This window comes from Ascaphus truei, chromosome 5 (assembly GCF_040206685.1).
Source record: "Ascaphus truei isolate aAscTru1 chromosome 5, aAscTru1.hap1, whole genome shotgun sequence".
Taxonomy (NCBI): Eukaryota; Metazoa; Chordata; class Amphibia; order Anura; family Ascaphidae; genus Ascaphus; species Ascaphus truei.
This window is the reverse complement of record NC_134487.1, coordinates 272,094,061-272,109,195: the sequence shown is the minus strand read 5'-3', so window position 1 is coordinate 272,109,195 and position 15,135 is coordinate 272,094,061. Positions and strand designations below refer to the sequence as shown.

General features: G+C 46.1%; 1 protein-coding gene across 2 annotated transcripts in view; it reads left to right on the top strand.

Moving 5' to 3' along the window:
• The window catches only part of FLT4 (fms related receptor tyrosine kinase 4), a 137,063-nt gene that overhangs the window by 63,176 nt on the left and 58,752 nt on the right, over window positions 1-15,135 (top strand). The gene's annotated exons all lie outside the window — the stretch shown is intronic.

Here is a 15,135-nt window from a genome sequence, read left to right as displayed (position 1 = left end):
GCCCACTAGCCCCCTCAGAGTACCGTCTTTGAAAGTCCCAGCTTATAAGTATAATGCATTTACAAACATCTCAGTTTAATAAAAATATACTTTGACACTTTGTACCTTGTCTGAGTCTTTTGGGCTATGAGGGGTAGAATGGGACTATATACTTTTATTCCCACTAGCCATATCCCTCATACACTGTAAACCTGCCGTAGACTGTAAAAACCTTATAGCCACCTTGGCTATTAAACGTTTTATGAAACATAAAAAATATTTCCCATTTTTCTTCTAAGTCCCACAGTGAAAGGAAAACATGCCTCAATCTCAGAGCTGAAGCTCCTTCCCTTAAGGAAACCTAATTTTCTTTAGAACCAAAAAATGCTTAGGCACATTCCCAGGGCTGTATCTCTTTCCTTTACTGAAACTAGGACTTAGGGTTTCATAAAACCTCTCGCAACTTAGTATACAGTTGGAGAATTTCCCCAGAACCCCTATACTGATTCTGGGGTACCTGGGCATATACCGGGGGACCCTCACTAACTTAGGGAACTTTGACTGTACCCAGGATATACAAATCCCTATGCCTTCATTTACCTTTCTGGTCTGTGCTGAAGCAGGGAAACCTGGCGGTGTGGCGCGTAACTGTTTTCAAGGGAGGACTTTGACCGGAGTGATGTGTCTATATGTCCCCGGGAATCTGACATGATTCCCGGATACATTTTTGGGGTAACAAGCAACTCTGGACCCATGGGCGTCCGCAGGAGGGAGCTGAGCGCTACCAATGAGAGAGCCGCTGACGTCCCTTGATGACCCAGTCCATGAGTCAGAACAATCATGGTCGGACTCTGACCTGCACACTCATCAGGTGGCCTCCCGCCCATCATGCTCCCGCCTCCTGTGACTCGTCGTCAATTTGCGCAGGCTCACAGTTCAGAGAGACTGCTGAAGAGTGAAGATGCAGGCAGCAACACTCTCTTTGCGCAATAGGCCCCGGCGGCCCGGCACTCTGCAGAGTAGACTGCAATTAGTTCTGAAATCTGAATGCAATAATCTACAGACCACAGTAGTTTTGCTGCCTCAGGGGGCAGGAGTGTTACGCCGGTGCTGCCAGCAGACCAGACCCATCCCCTGTGCTGAAGGGGGAAGTAGGAATACTTGCACCCGCAGCAAAGGGAGCGTGTCCGGAGTGTGGTGTTAAGCGTTGCCAGGCCAGATGTATGTAAGGTAGACAATACTTGCCGGTACCGGGTATAGGAGTAGAATAGTGGTTGCCTAGCCGAGGTCAGGGAGCGGAGAGATGAGGAGGGTCGAAGTTCAAGCCGTGATCGTAGGATGCCAGAGAATACGTAGTCCGAGGAAAGCCGAAGTCGAGAGCCAAAGGGGGTAGTCGTACGAGCCGTGTCAGAACCTGTAGTATTACCAAGAGAACACCAAACAACTTCCATACAGAAACTATGTCGAGTGATGAGTGAGGGCTCAGAGATGCCTGATAAGGCTGGGCTGACCAATCAGGGATGGTGGCGGATCAGGAGGACTACAGGGAGCCTTTCCGGATTGGTGCGGCTGATACAACCCAGGTGAGCATTGGTAGCACTCTGAGTATGCCCGCGCGGCGTACGGGGGTGGAGCCTTACAGCAGGAGTGGAAGTAGAAGAGCGGATGCTGGGCGCGTGCTCTGTAAGCTGCGTGTGCACACGCCCAGTGTTGGAGGAGGGCGCACGTGTGCGCAAGGGACGGAGGGACCGCGTCTCCCACTGAGAAGGAGGAGGAATGGCGGGACCACCGAGGGAAGCAACCCTGTGGCGACGGAGGAGCTGCCGACCCGTGGAGGCAGGCAGGCGGGGGTTGCGCTGCGCGCCCTGAGTTTCCCTGACGGTTGTCTGTGTGTTGCGCGGATGGCGCAGAGAAATCGAATTCCTAACAAGGAGGTAGCATTTGGAATTGGCAACAATGTGAAAATTAGGGTACAAAGACAACACGGCGTTTCGCTGTGTGCCAGTGCCACCACATGCATCATGGTGGCTATTTATTAAGCTGAGCTGAATAGAGTGTGAGAAAGATTCTGAGAGAATAGAGAAATATTATGGAAAAAGCAAGACAGGGGCAGGGTGAGAGTGAGAGAGCAGTGAGAGAGAGTAAAAGTAAAATAGATACAGCAAAAGAGAGACAAAAGGAGCATGATGCTACTATGAATGGAAAAGAAAGATGGGGGGAGAGAGGGAGCACATGATAGAAAAAACCCTGCGCTGTGTCTTGTGTGTTGTTGAAAAAACAAGGAGAAGCAGACAGTGAAAAACGAGGGAAAGCAAGCAAGCAATCAGAAAAACGGGGGAGCGGAAGATGTGGGATTAAATCTGGGAATGATGTGGATGCCATCCAATGCTAAGGCAAGTGCTGTGGGGTTATAACTGATGCTGTGTGGCAAGTGTTTTGGGTGCAATCTGCTGCTGTGGGTGCAATCTGCTGCTGTGGGTGCAATCTAGTGCTGTGGCAAGTGAAATCTGGCACTACAGTATATATATATATATATATATATATATATATATTGTGACAGAAACCAGGGGATGGTAATAAATTCCGTATATAGGGCTCCCAGGATACTAGACAGTTTCTATCCTGTTTGGCCTGGGAGTGCAGCCTTATAATACATACACTCCATCCCACAGTTTGGCAAGCGCTGGAACTGAGGGATGAGAGATCCAGACCAGAGTTTGTCTGCTGCCTGATTTCTGTCACCTGTCATGCTAATTAGGAATCAGGTATGAAAGACTGATTTCCTGTTTGCTCTGGTCTCCCCACAAGAGCCAGGAGGCTGGAAGGCTGCTGAACTACAGAGGGGAGAAGCCTCTTCCCCAAACAGGTTCAATCTTTCTGTTCATTTGTGTAAGACTGCAAAAGTACCGTGTTTTGATGTTGGAAGTGGAAAAGCCACTTCCAACCCTGAGTCAGGGATATCTAAGTTAAGTTATCGCTCAGGTGAGCAGCTTTTGTTTTGATCTGTTTTCTGTTGTATGCACTGTGGCAGTCTCAGTGCCTGGGACTGAATAAACCAGGCATAGCCTGTTTAAAGGAACAGTACGTGACGCCTCATCATTTAACCTACCCTAAAAGACCGTGTTCTAAACAGTCCCGGACAAACGACGGAGCCCCGGAGTAAGCCGTTTGTCACATATGGTGGAGAATGCGGGCAGAGCACTAGGGGGTCTGCGGGTTGAAGAACTTTGAAAAAAAAAAAAAAAAAGTTTTTTTCATCCTCTGCAAACAAGATGGAAGACGTGGTGGGTGCGCTGGTACGCAATGTCGCTGCCCAGAAAGACGCGAATGAAACCCAGCAACAGCTGTTAATAGCCCAGCAAGAAACTAATGCAAACCAGCAGCAGACGAATGCAGCCCATCAACAGCTGCTAATAGCCCAGCAAGAGATTAATGCCAACCAGCAACAGGCAAATGCAAACCAGCAACAGACGAATGAAGCCCTGCAAAACGCGAATGCAAACCAGCAAGAGACAAACCGCTTGCTGAGAGAGGAGCAACAGCGGTTCGCTCAGGGCTTACAGCAGGAACTCGAGATCCTGAGGGGGACTATCAGTAACCTTCCACTGGCAGCGGCAGCCCCAGTTCCGAAAATGACCAGGGCAAGCCACTACCTTCAGAAGATGGGACCCTCGGATGATGTGGAAGCCTATCTTCTCACGTTTGAACGCACGGCACAGAGAGAGGGATGGCCAGAAGCTGAGTGGGCTGGTCTAATCGCACCCTTCCTAAGCGGCGAACCCCAGAAGGCTTACTTTGATCTAGAGCCAGCCGAAGCTAACGTCTATGCAAAATTGAAGTTCGAGATCCTCGCCCGCCTCGGCGTAACCACGGCTGTTCGCGCCCAAAGGTTTCACGCATGGTCCTTCACGATGGATAAAGCCACCCGAAGCCAGATGTATGACCTCATCCACCTCGCCCGGAAGTGGCTACAACCCGAGATCAACTCAGCCAGCCACATCGTGGAACGGTTGGTCATGGACCAGTTCTTGAGGAAACTTCCCTCTGCCTTACGCCGTTGGGTCAGTCGGAGTGACCCCCACAATGCGGATGAGCTTGTGGCCCTCGTAGAAAGGTACAATGCAGCAGAAGAGCACCCGCAACCCACAGTCGTGGAGCAACCCCACTACCCGAGGTTCCAGGACTCTTCCAGAGATGGTAAAAGGGTACCGGGGTTAAGGGGCGCTGAAGAGCGGCGACCACCTTCACGCAGCACCAGCAACAGTGGTTCGCACACTAAGGGCAATAGCCAACATGGGGAGCCGGGAAAAGGCTCTAAGTGGGACACAGACTATGTACCTAAATGTGTAAATTGTCATGAGAGGGGCCACACAGCAAAAATCTGCCCACTAAATTATGAGCCCATGCAATGCAACAGCGTGGAACCTTATTCGCTGTTATCCCAATGTATGGGCCCTAGCCCAGAGGACCCCTTGAATAACCATCTGTGGGCATTTGTAAAGGTTAATGGTAAGAGGGTTCGGGCACTTCTTGACTCTGGGAGCATGGTCACACTAGTGTCCGAATACCTCTTGCCCATTAAGAAGAAACAGGGAAACAGTTCACAAAGAGTGGCAATTTGTTGTATACATGGGGATAATCATGAATATTCCACTGTTGATGTTTTTTTTGAAACAGAGTTTGGTTCTTTAGATTTCAAGGTGGGTATTGTACCCAAACTGGCACATGATGTGTTAATAGGGACCGACTTTCCCCATTTTCTAAAAATGTGGTCCCCCGCTCAGAATAGCGCCCAGAGTTCAATAGCGGACCATAACGAAGTATTAGAAGAAACAAATCCTTTCCCTTTTTCAGAAATGGAGGTTGACGAGGGCCCAAATAAGAAGGGGGAAAAGGAGGAGTGCTGTAAAATTCCCTTCCCCATCACTACTTTGGTAGGGAATACCCCAAATCAAGATGTTGAGCAGACACTTACCACCCCAGAACCGGATAAGACCCTCGCTGACCTAGAGGTCAGTCCTGGGAGTTTTAAGAAGGCCCAGTGGGAGGACCCCACATTAGCGGTAGCAAGGGGAAATATACGGGACCAGAATAGTACTCCTGGCCAACCAGATAGGTCACTTGCTTACCCCTACTTCGAGGTAGAGAACGACCTAGTATATCGGGTTGATAAAAGGAAATCAGTTACAACTAAACAATTGTTGGTACCACGGACATTCCGTAACGTAGTATTACACCTCGCACATAGTCATCCATTGGGGGGACACCTAGGGGTGGAAAAGACAAAAGAAAAGGTTCTCCGAAGCTTCTATTGGCCTGGGGTTCTGGCAGAAATTACGAATTATTGTTCCTCATGCCCAGAATGTCAGATCACCGCCCCGTTCAAGGCGTACCGCAGCCCATTGGTACCCCTTCCCATAATAGAGGTACCATTTGACCGGATTGCTATGGATCTAGTAGGACCCCTAATAAAGTCTGCTAGGGGACATCAGCATATATTGGTAATATTAGATTATGCCACCCGATATCCGGAGGCAGTTCCCCTACGTAGCACCTCAGCTAAAAACATAGCAAAAGAGTTAGTAGTTCTGTTTTCCCGGGTCGGGATTCCTAAAGAGATTCTATCTGACCAGGGAACACCATTTATGTCCCAAGTAACGAAAGAGCTATGTAAACTCCTAAAAATCAAGCATCTCAGAACCTCAGTCTATCATCCACAAACAGATGGTTTAGTGGAAAGGTTCAATAAAACCTTAAAGAGCATGTTACGCCGGGCGGTTGATAAAGATGGGAAAAACTGGGATTGTTTGTTACCGTACCTGTTATTTGCCATTAGGGAAGTTCCCCAATCATCCACAGGCTTCTCCCCGTTTGAACTATTGTATGGCCGACACCCAAGGGGCTTACTGGATATAGCCAAAGAGACTTGGGAACACGAGGTTACCCCTTACAGAAGTGTAATAGAGCATGTTGCCCAGATGCAGGACCGCATTGCTGCAGTCCTACCCATAGTGAGGGAACACATGGAGAAAGCTCAAGAAGCACAGAGGAATACATATAATAAGGGTGCTAGGGTCAGAATTTTTTCTCCAGGTGATAGGGTACTAGTTCTGGTTCCCACCGTGGAGAGTAAATTCCTTGCTAAATGGCATGGGCCATATGAGGTCTTGGAAAGAGTGGGAGAAGTAAATTATAAGGTAAGACAGCCAGGTAGGAGGAAACCTGAGCAAATTTACCATATAAACCTACTCAAGCCCTGGAAAGATAGAGAAGTCTTGTTAACCCTAGTACCCCCAGGTCCGTCAGAGAATCAAGAAACTGACCCAGAGGTTAGCATAGCTGAAACCCTGTCTGTTCATCAGAAACGAGAGGTTCAGAATTTAGTGAAAAGAAACAAAGAAATCTTCTCTATACGGCCAGGTAGAACTAGCGTAATTGAACATGACCTAGTCTCTGAACCGGGGGTCCGAGTTAACCTTAAACCGTACCGAATCCCAGAGGCCAAAAGAAAGGCTATAAGTTTAGAGGTTAAAAAAATGCTAAAACTAGGTGTAATTGAGGAATCCCAAAGTGGGTGGAACAGCCCTATAGTCTTAGTCCCAAAGCCAGATGGTACAACAAGGTTTTGTAATGACTACCGGAAACTAAACGCGGTGTCAAAATTTGATACTTATCCTATGCCCAGGGTAGATGAACTTGTAGAGAGACTGGGCAAAGCCCGATATCTCACAACCCTAGACCTAACAAAAGGGTACTGGCAGGTTCCCCTCACAGAAAGGGCAAAAGAAAAGACAGCCTTCTCAACCCCAGACGGCCTCTTTCAGTATAAGGTGTTGCCTTTTGGCTTACATGGAGCTCCCGCCACATTCCAAAGAATGATGGATAAAATTTTAAAACCACATGCTCGGTATGCTGCCGCCTACCTGGATGATGTGGTAATCCATAGTGAAGATTGGCAATCCCACCTTCCAAAGGTCCAAGCTGTGCTTGACGCAGTCCGGTCTGCTGGACTAACTGCTAACCCCGCTAAATGCACTATTGGTCTGGAGGAGGCCAAGTATCTGGGATATTCTATTGGCAGAGGTTTACTCAAACCCCAAACACTCAAAGTGGAGGCGATACAAAATTGGCCAAGGCCAGTTACAAAAAAACAAGTAAGGACCTTTTTGGGCTTAATTGGGTACTATAGAAGGTTTATTCCCAATTTTGCAACTAAGGCAACCCCACTAACTGACCTCACAAAAGCAAGAGGACCGCTAATGGTAAAGTGGTCCCCCGAAACCGAACAGGCCTTTAGAAGCCTGAAAGAAGCTCTCTGTGCCCAACCAGTGTTGGTCACACCTGACTTCTCCAAAGAGTTCGTAGTCCAAACCGACGCATCTGAGGTAGGGCTGGGGGCGGTACTCTCCCAGGAGTCTCAAGGTGAGGAGCACCCCATCCTTTATTTAAGTAGGAAACTAAATCCCCAGGAGAAAAATTACTCCATAGTAGAGAAAGAGTGTCTCGCAATAAAGTGGGCTGTAGAGACGCTCAAATACTACCTGTTGGGGAGAAAATTCCGGTTGGTCACAGATCATGCACCCCTTACCTGGATGTGTCAAAACAGGGAAAAGAATGCTAGAGTGACCAGGTGGTTCCTAAGCCTACAACCCTTTAAATTTTCTGTGGAACACAGGTCAGGGCACAAACATGGCAATGCTGACGGGTTGTCAAGGATGCACTCCCTAATATCCATGGTCGCTCATCCCTCGAGGTCTGAGCTGGGGGGGAGGATATGTGACAGAAACCAGGGGATGGTAATAAATTCCGTATATAGGGCTCCCAGGATACTAGACAGTTTCTATCCTGTTTGGCCTGGGAGTGCAGCCTTATAATACATACACTCCATCCCACAGTTTGGCAAGCGCTGGAACTGAGGGATGAGAGATCCAGACCAGAGTTTGTCTGCTGCCTGATTTCTGTCACCTGTCATGCTAATTAGGAATCAGGTATGAAAGACTGATTTCCTGTTTGCTCTGGTCTCCCCACAAGAGCCAGGAGGCTGGAAGGCTGCTGAACTACAGAGGGGAGAAGCCTCTTCCCCAAACAGGTTCAATCTTTCTGTTCATTTGTGTAAGACTGCAAAAGTACCGTGTTTTGATGTTGGAAGTGGAAAAGCCACTTCCAACCCTGAGTCAGGGATATCTAAGTTAAGTTATCGCTCAGGTGAGCAGCTTTTGTTTTGATCTGTTTTCTGTTGTATGCACTGTGGCAGTCTCAGTGCCTGGGACTGAATAAACCAGGCATAGCCTGTTTAAAGGAACAGTACGTGACGCCTCATCATTTAACCTACCCTAAAAGACCGTGTTCTAAACAGTCCCGGACAAACGACGGAGCCCCGGAGTAAGCCGTTTGTCACAATATATATATATATATTGTGTGTGTGTGTACAGTCATACTAATAAGTGCCCCCACATAGCTCGTAGGTCGCAGCACGCCCCGTTCCGCAGCAGAACGGGATGGACCCAATGATGAAGCATGCCACCAAGAGTTGGTTTTGCAGTACTGAAGGGTCTTTTTTTGATTAGAAGTATATATACCCACCCACCCACACTGTGTGCCACACACATACACTTTTCCTTTTTCAAGTTTCTATTACTGCATACAAGGCTGTATTCAATAAATAGTGCATTGTAGGTGAGTTACTTGAAGTTCACAAATCTCATCTTACCAATATAACTATGCATTATGCAAGGAAAGCTTGGATCTCCTAGCAGGAGAACTTTAAAAGGATTTTTCAACTCCCGGCAGCTCATCTACAACCCACAGTTTATTCAATACTGCCAGCCCGGTGATGAGCAGAGTATTTAATGATCTCCATTTCTTTTTTTTGTGCCCCACCTGGCACACATCATGTCGGAGGATCCTGCGCAGAGAAGCAGCCTTAAAAAGTAGTATTACGGTTGGAATTTCTGCACTTAAGCGCCAGAGTGACATGGCAAGTTCTCCAGGCGCCCACCAGATCCTGCAACCCTGAGTAGCTGCTCTTTTTTGATGTCATAACTACACTTTCACAATTGCTTTATTAACCTTCAAGCTTTCTCAAATTTGCTTGAAAATGCACCATTTGCCCACTCTTTTTTTCAAAATTTTATCGGGGGGGAGAACCCCCCTTATGCTGGTCGGGCTCGCTCGTCACAGTGCACTCACCACCACTTTTACGCCGGGCACTGGCCGTTAAAATTATGCCCCCCCCGAAAAAATTTCTGCGGACGCCCATGTCTGGACCGCTGCTACCTAGACACAATCTGACAATACATTACCGCAAATTATACCCTGAAACTCATAGCCTGAGACTCTCCACTGGTTAGCACTCCTGGAAAGGTAAAACACACATAACATCTTTGTCATACAATTACATTCATTGCAGGTACAATACACAGGTTGAAGAGCTGACACGCTAAAACCTGAAATAGGGCTCAGAGGTAACCAGCCGGGCATAATACCTTTGTTGATGGCCTGGTTACCCCTTCACCGTCACAGTGAGTTTTAAGGTTTGTCTTAAAGGTGGGGAGAGAAGGTGCTTGGCGTATGCTGAGGGCGAGTGAACTGGCGTACTTCTTTAAAATAAAGTTGCTTAATCTCATTGCTGCTGGAGGTACCAGTAACACGCTGCTTTACAGCTCAGTGCAGCCCCCTGTGACTGTGAGAGGGGTAAAAGCACACGGACAACATGTGGGACTTATTAAGTGCTCCTGCTACATCTTAACAATGATGAGCCTCTGATCACTATATGGACCCCATGCCACCTCACTGCAGCTCTAAATGTAAAAACAATGGGCGTTGCAAAGACGATAGAAGCAGGGTCTGGTCAGCAGCATTGCAGAGCTCTAATACTAAAACCTACATAGGAAGAAAGATAGTGAGCTAGCAGCAATGGCGTGTGCACCCTAACCAGGTGGCCCCTATACATACATCTTAGGCCATGGTTATACTGAAAAACGCCGGCGGCTCAAAAAACTAAATGCATAAATCCAATTGCAGTAAACATGCCTGTAGCAGCGGGCGCACCGCCTGGAGCTGCAGGGCGGACGACTGGAGAGGAGACAGAGGAATTTGTTATTGGCAGGCGACGGTCGCGTCACGTGAGCGGTTCAGCCAATGAGGGTGAACCACTCACGGCCACGCCTCCAAGCCTCCTCTGCTACTCTTCTCGCCTGGCTCCCTGGTATAATGAAGATGCCGCTCGGTGGCAGCGCAGGGTGACCAGCAGCTGACAAATATCCTCCAGCTAAACAAGTAGCGTACGATACCCAACTGGGTGGTCCTGATATATACACCTTATCTATCTAGTCTAACCAAGCGGGCTGTATCTACAACATCACTCCTCAACGAGTAACAATCATACTCAAGAGGCAGTGATCTCCGCAAGACCAATAGACCAACAGTTGATAATCCTCAGCAGCAGGGTCTCAGTCATTACAAACCACGCGATTTCTAGTAGCTGCATTGCTGGAGCCTCATGCTTCTACACCCAGCAAAGGTACACAGCATTTCTTCAGGATTGACAACTGCAACAACCCTGAATAGTCTAATTCATCAGTAAGACATTACACAGTAATAATTATCACTCCACGTGCGTTATTCAAGTACTTTATGTGGTAGTATTCATAGTATGAACAGCATTAACTGATCAACCCCCTATTAACTAACCTCAGTGCTTTAAAACAGGTACATGGTAACAAAATCTACAGTCTACCATCAAAACCTGAGTCTTCAGACAGAAGAGAAGTGTACAACTGTCTCACTAATTAGCGTGGGAAAAATCCCCCATAACAAACTGCTTTCTAATACATGTTTCGATACAAACTTACTTCTGTGTTTGCCTAAGAAAACATAAGCAGTGATACTTATTAACCAATCATGAGATATATTGGTCTAGCTTGACTCAAATGTCAAATACGGTAGGCACACAACTAGCATTATTGGTTGCAGAAGAGGAAATAACAGTCGCCTATTTAGGCGACATATAGGGTGAGACATATATTATCACCTGCTTGCAAAGGAAATACAATGACTTATCCCTTATGCCTTAACCCTTGTGATTACTATATTGGCTGTTCATAACACATGAATTACTGGGATCTAACACGGCTCACAAGGTAACATATGTGTTAGCCCTCCGGCATCGTATTTGATAGCCCTCCACTTTTATCCGTAAACTTGTGTGTTTTAGTATATATGTGCCAATGTAGCCTCATTTATTTTAAGTATTACTCATATTAAAGTATTTTAATTATCCAATATTTTTAATTAATTAGGGGCTGTTTATAGGTTTCATTGTTTGGTTTGCAATAGGTGTCATCCATGAACTAGCCCTGGCACATCTGATAACGTATCCTTAGACTTTGATCCCAGGAGAGTGCACTGTAATGGGCTTTTAGGTACTGTTCCTTCTACGGTAACAATACCTAAACTTTCTGTTCTGCTGTCTACTAAAATGTAAAAACAATGTTAAAAAATCACAGACACCCGGGTAATAACAACCACATTTCCTAGCAATGACAGAAAAGGGTTTTAAAGCTGCATTTTATGTTTGGGATAACCCATTAAGCACTCTAATAGAGGATGATGCCGCGTTAGCCCGTAGAATAGACAAACTGAAGTACGGTAAAAGTGATACCTTTAACAGCCAACTGGTGGTAAAAAAAAACTGCCTGAAGAACGGACCCTTGTGGTCCAGAAAGCTTACGCTCTTTTCAACCACGAGTTAGCTATTAGCAGGGGTGCTCAACCCCAGTCCTCAAGACCCCTCTACAGGTCAGGTTTTCAGGATATCCCAGCTTCAGCACAGATGGCTGTATCGGTGGCTCAGTCAAAGACTGAGCCACCTGTGCTGAAGCTGGGATATCCTGACAGTCTGACCTGTTGGGGGGGAGGAGGGGGTCTTGAGGACTGGAGTTGAGCACCCTTGATTAAAAAGGTATCACTTCTCCCTTACTTATGTTTGCTCATTAAGCACTGAATTCCTAAATTCCCAAACAACAGTTTGTTAAGGGGTTAATACAGGATTGAGAAGAACTTGTGCTGATGTCAGAATCAGGAATCATTCTACTGCCCTTTTAGAAAAGCACCCAAAAAAATGATGTCACATCTATATTTCATCGAGGAAGTAGTGCTTCAGTGGTAATAAAGCAGGAGAATTTCAAATCCATGTGTAATCTCCTTGGGACCTTGGGCATGACACTTTATCCCCCTATAGCAGTGTTTCCCAACTCCAGTCCTCAGGGAACCCCAACAGGTCAGGTCTTAAGGATATCCCTGCTTCAGCACAAGTGGGTCAATCAACGGCTCAGTCATTTTGACTGACACACCTGTGCTGGAGCAGGGATATCCTTAAGACCTGACCTGTGGGGGTTCCCTGAGGTCTGGAGTTGGGGAACATTGCCCTAAAGCCATGGGTAGTGGATGAGGCTAATATATTATGGAATCATGTATGTCATGAACAACTGTGTCTTGTTTACCATACCTGTCCATCTCCTTTCTAATTGTTAATCTCCTTTCCTGCACTCTTTTGCATGAAGGGGAAAAATACTTCCTCAAGTGAACTCTTAAAACTGGCAACGTTGCAGTAGAAACCCCCTAAGTTCAATGGTTTCCCCTTTCATTTGTTCCAATCTGTCAGTCACTAACCTTGTTATTCATACACCCGGTAAGATCCACATATAACCTGTTCCAACACATTGTTTGTTATTGGAAGTGAGTGAGGCCGTAGCTGGAGCTGTGGGACATTATAATGTTCATTAGTAATCGAGGGGGGCAAGTGATATTGCCTTTCCCCCTCCGAGCAACTTGATTGAAAGGAGGCCAAAGTTCTCATCTCTTCCCTCTGAGTCCTCATTCATTCCCCTACGCAGATGTGATGCTATTCATGCCGTCTCCTGCTTCTATAATCAAAAGCAGCTGTGCCATACAATATCATGACTGCAGACCACCCGAAAAGACTGTGCTAATTGTGACCCCCTTTGTCATTAAAACAACGTGTTACAGGTGCCTTCTGGAGAGGCAGAGAGAATGGGATTCATGCAGAAGCACAGTGTTAGTGTGGATTGTGTAGTCTTGTGTTTGATTAATGAATCTGACACAAAACAAGTCATGGTGAGTAAAAAAAAAAAGGGACACAAATCCTCCACCGTACTGTGTACAACAAATAAAAATACCACTTGCGGGTACATTTGCATATCTCAGACAGGTCTGCAACCCTGTCGCTCCCTGTTATCTCTTAGCATACAATGCTTCCACGGCAGCCAGGAATTCTGGGTAATGACATGCAAATGAGCACTCACAGTGAGTCACCTTTTGCTTGTAGTCCATTTTTGTTTTGTCTGGTTATACCGACTTCCAGCTTCACATCGCATAGCCAGTAGAACCAAGCTCACAGTGAAGAGACCCAAAAGGTCTGTGAGAAGGTTTACTAACTATGTATTTCTTTGACAAAGGCTGTGCTGGAAAAGCTGTGTTATACGCCAGGCATTAGTTTATAGGGGTCCATGTTAAAATTGACAAGAAGCAAAAGGTGACACATTGTGTGTGCTCACTTGCATGTCATTTCCCAGAATCCCTGGCTGCAATGGAAGCATTGTATGCTAAGAGATAATGGGGAAAGACAGGGGTTGCAGACCTACAGTCTTAGAGATGCTCACAAGCGGTAATTTTATTAATAAATCTGGAATGACCAATTTGTCCATTAATTTATTCAACCCAGTATGTGCTCAGTTCTGTCTCCCAAGACATTTCTTTAAGTCAGGTTGCCTGATTAACCTCTGGTGAAACAAATGTGGGAATAGTTCACCACAGAACAACTGCTTCTTCTTCTTCTCCCATGGACATTTACAGGTTTCTCCAGTTCAGCCTATAATCTGTAGAACATTAGGATGGGAAATACATGGATGATGAGAAGAAACACATTTTCATGTTTAGGATGCACTTCAAATTGTACATAAACAGCAACTTTGCATGTATATACTTCTATATGCGCTGGGCTGTGACTATTACATGTACAAGTCATATAAGTCTATACCTCATGGGATGATATACAGGCATACCCCACATTAACGTACGCAATGGGACCGGAGCATGTATGTAAAGCGAAAATGTACTTAAAGTGAAGGATTACCTCTTCCCCACTTATTGATGCATGTACTGTACTGCAAACGTCATATACGTGCATAACTGATGGAAATAACGCATTTGTAACAGGCTCTATAGTCTCCCCGGTTGTGTACACCTTCGGTACAGGTAGGGAGACGGTATTGCTGTTCAGGATGTGCTGACTGGCGCATGCGTGAGCTGCCATTTGCCTATTGAGCGAGATGTACTTACTCGCGAGTGTACTTAAAGTGAGTGTACTTAAACCGGGGTATGCCTGTAGTGACATAAAGGGGACCTCTGACCATTGGGTCTATCCTTGCCATTACACGTAGTCAAACACATTTCTTTTTCTGCCATCAAGTCTGCCCCTGTCACTGCAAAGAGAAAATAAATTGATTACACATCAAGCCTCCCTTCAGCAAGGTGCCATAGCTACAGGCAGGCAGGGATGGTCCATCAACTCCATTAGGTACAGCTGGTAACATCCTACCATAGAAACTATAAGGGTCCTTATTTCTCTGCCAGAGAAGTCTGACACAGATCGGTTCTATTGGTCAGTAAGTCTGTCTCCTAACCACATCATAATCACTTCCATTTTTTAGGGCAGGTAACCTTCAGTAAGGGGTCCAAAAGGCTGCGTTGGGCTTTTGAAGACACCAGAATGTTACAATTAGTCTATTTCAATAGCAGTTCATTGTTTTGTCTTTTTTTCCCCTTCAGTTTTTAGTAAAAATATCATATGGGTATGCTACAGTTAAATTAACAATTTCCCAGAGTGACTTTCAAAGCAATTGTTATAAGATCCCAGATGCAGGCCATTTTTAAAATGTTGTTCAAAAATGTTTTAAAAATAATATTTCTCCAAAATGACAACTGATGGATAATTCACGTAAAAAAAAAGGCTAAATATAGGACTGAATGTAAGCTGTTAGAGAGCACCTTCAAAAGGCAAGATACAGTATAGATGATCCTCTATACAGGAGGGAGGTGTGACAGGCCCCATACCCTTAAATAATGTCCCTGGAT